Source organism: Giraffa tippelskirchi, chromosome 11, assembly GCF_054371585.1.
Source record: "Giraffa tippelskirchi isolate mGirTip1 chromosome 11, T2T-mGirTip1v1.2.pri, whole genome shotgun sequence".
Lineage (NCBI taxonomy): Eukaryota > Metazoa > Chordata > Mammalia > Artiodactyla > Giraffidae > Giraffa > Giraffa tippelskirchi.
This window is the reverse complement of record NC_137285.1, coordinates 27,068,661-27,074,250: the sequence shown is the minus strand read 5'-3', so window position 1 is coordinate 27,074,250 and position 5,590 is coordinate 27,068,661. Positions and strand designations below refer to the sequence as shown.

At 47.6% G+C, this 5,590-nt stretch overlaps 1 long non-coding RNA gene across 1 annotated transcript; it reads right to left on the bottom strand.

The window, feature by feature from the left end:
* Window positions 1-268: 268 nt before the first annotated feature.
* LOC145527936 (uncharacterized) lies at window positions 269-4,346 on the bottom strand. Its single transcript, XR_014070011.1, has 3 exons — window positions 4,081-4,346; window positions 1,757-1,829; window positions 269-1,677 (listed from the first exon to the last, which is right to left on the bottom strand). It is a non-coding gene; the product is annotated as an uncharacterized LOC145527936 (long non-coding RNA).
* Between the last annotated feature and the right edge of the window lie 1,244 nt (window positions 4,347-5,590).

Here is a 5,590-nt window from a genome sequence, read left to right as displayed (position 1 = left end):
CCCCCAGCCATTCCTGTGGGGCCAACTGTTCTTTTTCGACCCCAGAGAGTCCCAAGGCCCAGGCTTGTCAGCTGGCTGTAGCTATTCCGAGAGGCAAGAACTGTCCGGGTATGAGGAGCTCCGAGCCCCTGCACCGTCTGTCTCCTAGGGGCCCCCAGCATCTCCCTCCTCCATCCTCCCCAGCCTACCCCCTCCCTCCCCGCCTACTGGCTCCAGGGCCCCCACAGGGTTATCAGCGCCCGAAGCTGCAGGGAGAAGCTGTAGTCTATTAAGATTTAGAGAGATTTAATGTAACGAGACAAGCAAGAGAAGGAATTTAATTTAGTGATAAAAAAGTAATCAAATCTCAACTTGTGGACAGAGAACAGTTGTCCGAATTGCCATTGTTCTCACACATCCATTATAAAGCAATTAACTTGGGTGGCAGCTGGTTTTCCAGAAACACAGGGCAAGGTCCCTTCTGGGGGCCTCCAGGCCACGGGGCCGTGGCCACCCGGGGAACCCGCGCAACGTGAGAATGAAACGCTGCCAAGAGCCTGAGATTTATCACGGGGCTTCGAGAGGTTCCTTTGCTGTCCTGTCCAGCCCAGCCACCAGGTTTCTGGCCTCATTTAGAGGCTGTGTAGGATCAAGGTCGGGGCCTCCTGCATCCCTCCAGTTTTAGGAGTCACGTCCGTGGGTTTGCTTCCATGGTGGCAGCGCCCACCGCTTCCTCCTGCTGGCCCGTCCATCTGCAGTGGGCAGCTGGGGAGGAAGGGGGAACAGAGAGAAAGGAGGCGAAGGTGCAGCCTTGGCTCTGGGAAGAAACAGGCTTTCCCAGGCTCCACATCAGGGGCGGCAGAGCCTTGCTTGTTACCCCAACATCCTCTCTCCTTTTCTCCACCCACCCCCTCCCCATACTGGTCCGTCCGGGCTGGGGCCTGGTGCCCAGGGGTGGCTGAACCTTGGGTCCACCTGCCAGACAGAATGCCTCCCGCTTCCCAGCCATGGTGATGGAGACCCCCAGGCCCAGAACTCCCTGCAGGACCCTCATGGCCTCGCTGATTTGCCTCCATGCTACCCAGGCCACCCAGGTGTGCGGAGGTCAGTGGAGCACCTGGAAGGGCAGCTTCAGATGGTCCCTCTTTCTGGGGTGGGGTGATTCCCACACTGCTACCGCAGACTCCTGGATTGAGGTGAAATCCATCAAAATGAGAAACAAGGAAAACAGTCTGAAGGACCGAGATGCAATCTCCCTTGGCTTTTGAAAATTTGAAAGGATAGAATAACACACAGAGATTCAGGAGGTTGTAACCCAGCATTAACAACTTGGCTAGTGCTCCTCAGGCCTTCAGCATTTGTCCTCTGCAGAAAGGTTGTTGTTGTTGTTCAGTCACTAAGTTGTGTCCGACTGTTTGCGACCCCCTCGGACTGCAGCATACCAGGCTGCCCTGTCCTTCACCATCTCCTGGAGTTTGCTCAAATTCAGCTCTGATGAGTTTGTGATGCCATCCAACCATCTCATCTTCTGTCGTCCCCTTCTCCTCCTGCCCTCAATCTTTCCCAGCATCAGGGTCTTTTCCGAGGAGTCGGCTCTTCCCATCAGATGGCCAAAGTATTGGAGTGTCAGCTTCAGTCCTTCCAATGAATATTCAGGGTTGATTTCCTTTAGGATTGACTGGTTTGCAAAAAGGTATTCTATGTAAAAAGAAGGTTTGTGCATTACAAAGAATTTAATCAATGCAGAAAGTACAAAGATAAAAATGCAAAAACTCACTCCAAGCGCCTTTGCCGAGGAAAATCTGCCGTTAATATCGTTAATATTCAGTGATGGTTACGCCAGGTAGGTCCTGTGTGGAGAGAGAGACAAATAGAACTGGTGCAAGTGTGACTCGACTGCAGATATTATTCTCAGTGAGAGCTGCGTTTCATGCACTTGAATTTAAGGAGAGAAATGGGAATTAAGGAGTTTTTGAAATGCAAATAAATATTTCTTTCTTTGTCAACTGTTACTTCTTGAAAGATCTCTCTTTTCAGTTTTAAAGAGTTTATGAGGGGGACTTCCCCAATGGTGCAGTGGCTAAGACTCTGCACTCCCGATTCAGGGGACCTGGGTTTGACCCCCGATTGGGGAACTAGATCCCATCTGCCATAACTAACAGTTTCACATGCTGCAACTAAAGAGCCCTCATGTCACAAGGTAGATCAAAGACCCTGCATGCCGCAGCTAAGACCTGGAGCCGCCAGATAAATAAATACTAAAAAAAATTTAAAAATTAAAAAGTTTATGAATAACAGTCAAAGCTTTGCATCCTCTTTTAGAAATACATGGCTTAGTTTTAGATGATACGGCTGTAACATATGAAAAATTAGTGTGACATAACAAGAAATATATATGTATTGAGTCCTTGCTAAAACATCCCTGGAGACCTCTGCAATGATGAGTGTCTTTTGTATGTTAACAGGAAGACCAGCGGCTGGGGACTCCTGAGAGCCTCTGGATAGAGCAGGTGGCTAGGGAGCAACCACGTGACTACAGGACTGGACTGTTCAGCCCCACCCCCCAAGCCCTGGGCTGGGGAGAGGGCTAGAGATTGATTGAGTTCAGTCACCAATGGCTGATAATGTAACCAATCATGTTTACATAATGAAAAGTGAAAAGACAGAAAATGTTAGTCTGTCAGTTGTGTCTGACTATGTAACCCTATAGACTGTAGCATGCCAGCCTCCTCTGTCCATGGAATTCTCCAGGCAAGAATACTGGAATGTGAAGCCATTCCCTTCTCCAGGGGTTCTTCTACACCCAGGGATTGAACCCAGGTCTACCACATTGCAGGCAGATTCTTTACCATCTGAGCCACCAGGGAAGCCCAAAGCCTCCAAAAAAAAAAAAAAAATCGCCAAAGGAGAGGACTGGAGAGCTCCCAGGTGGGTGCATAGTCCAGGTGCTCGGAGGTGGTGCCTGGAGAGGCCAAGGAAAAGGAGGAACAGCTTTTCTTTCATTAGAGAACAGTCTTCTTCCTGTCTTGTGCCCTTCTACCTTCTACTTTTGTTGGTTATGTTCTCATTTTTATGTGGTCTCACTTTTCGTACACACACAGTCTATCAGTCGTGTCCAACTCTTTGCAACCCCCTGGACCATAGCCCGCAGGCTCCTCTGTCCTTGGGATTTTCCAGGCAAGAATACTGGAGTGGGTTGCCATTTCCTCCTCCAGGACATCTTTCCTATCCAGAGATCAAACCTGCATCTCCTGTATTGGCAGGGAGGTTCTTTACCACTGAGCTACCTGGGAATGCTCTACTTTATATCATTGATATTCCGTTCTGTAATGATAATTCCAAGATAACTTTTGATTGGAATGTTGCAGGAAGCGGGGGCGGGGGGGTGGCTTCCAGGGCACGAGAGTGGGCCTTTGCCTAACACTTGTAAGTCAATTGTGCAAGGAGACACAGGAGCTGACAAAGCAAGAGACTATTGTGAACAGGCACCCAGGTGAAAAAACAGCAGGATAAGGGAACCCAGGAAGACTGCTCTGCCACGTGGCTCCCATCTTGGGTTTTATAGTAATGGGGTTGGTTTCTGGGTGGTTTCTGGCGAATCATTCAGAGTCCTTCCTGGTGTTGTGTGCATTACTCAGCCAAGAGGGACTCCAGCGAAAAGAGTTCTGGGAGGTTGGTAAGACATACGTGAAACAGGAGGGAGGGAGGCAGGGCACAAACAGAAAGACATAGCCTGAGGACACAGTTTAAATTGAGTAGAACCAAATAGGTTCAAGGTGGCAGATGAGCCAGCTTCCCCTAGATCTGGAACCTCAGTATATGCTCATCGTAACACATCAGCAAGCTAAATGACACACCCACCAGCGCAGTAACAGTTCCAAGGTTGGCCATCAAAGATCAAAAAATGGGCGGTGGCCCAATTCCTAGAAACCCTTGCCCCTTCCCTGAAATAGCTGGACTAATCCTCCCACTCATTAGCTTATGAGATGACCCAGCTCCTAAAAACTATCCACGTCATATTTTGAAGCCACTTTCAACTTCTGAGATGGCCCACGCTCTGTCTGTGGAGTGGGTTCCTCTGTAAATAGATCCACTTCTTACCTATTTTGTCTCACTAAATTCTTTCTGCAATGAGACATCAAGAATCTGAGCGTCACTCTCAGCCTTAGCACAATCTTTTGAGAAACCTCCGTGCATGAGAGCAAAGAGGAGGAAGAAGCAAGTGCGCAGGCTCAAGTGCAAAAGAAGAAAGATGAGGCAGAGGTCCAAGTAAACTTGTACTCCCACGGAAGCCACAGAAGCAGAAACAAGGGAAGCCAGAGGCCAGGGACGCTGGTACAAATTGTTGGACTGCATGCCTACAATCTAGAACTTGTCTCAGAGGATCTGGAACACCTATGGCCATTCTGATCTCCTTGACCACCTTGGAGAGACCCACCTTGCTCGTATCAAACCGGTCCCTTTTGGTTCTTTGCCCTGGACCTGTGATGTTATGGACTAGTTCTCTTCTCAGTTGTGACTGAATGTAACATGTACAATAAAGCACCTCTTTTGCATTCTTAGCTGAAAAAAAAAAAAGAATCAGAGCTTCATTAAGTCCTGAAACCAGGTATGTGATCTCAGTTAAAAGACTGTGGCTTCAAGTCCCAATCTGAGTTACACAGTATCATATGGACTGATGTCTCCTCTCTAATTTTACCTTTCTTGAATTCTTCCATTTGGTGGTAGCTAGTTAGGTCTGCATTCCTTACCAGGACCTCCTGTTGTAAGAGAATTCATACAAGTGGTTACTATCTGGCTGGCCAGTGTGGGCAGTTTCAGCCAGTGTTTCCCCTAACAGGTATGTCTTTCAGTGGCTCCAATGCTCACCACCAACATTGTTGCTGCAGCTATTTTATTGCTGAAATTTGGCTCCATTCTGGATTGCATTGGTGGGAAGGATCTGTGTTTTCAGGAAGGGTTTGTGGGTGCCTCAGTTCTTCGTGTTGGGCAATGGATGCTTCTGCCTGTGTACTTGGCTGTATGTCACGAGTGTGACTTCTGTGGGTCCTTCAGCCATGGTTTTCCTGCTGTCTTTTGGCTAAAGGTTGATGGGAACCTCTGAGGCCATTTTGACTTTTCTTTTTTCTGTAAATGATTTATTTTTTACTGCCTAAAAGATTCTTCTTTACCCTTGGTGTTCTTTAGCTTAACTATTAATAAGATATGCTGCAGTTTGGGCTACTTCTTATCAGAATTTCCTGGGAAACAATGTCCTCTTTAGATCTGCCAGTCCAGGGTGGTTCACCATTATTATCTCAGGGCAATTTCTTTGGTTCTGTCTTGGAAGACATTATGTCTTCCACCTGTTGGGCTCTTGTCTTCAGGGAAATAAATTTTCCTTATATTGAATTTTCTTTGTACATCTTCCTCATTGATTAGCTTCTCTCTTAATTGTCTTTAAAAAAAATTATTTTTGGCTGCACTATGTCTTCATTGGTAAGTATGGGCTTTTTTCTCTCTCTCTAGTGTGGTGAGTGGGGGCTACTCTATTGTAGTGTGTGGTCTTCTCATTGCAGTGGCTTCTCTTGTTGTGGAGCTCGGGCTCTAGAGTGTAGCAGGCTTCTGTAGT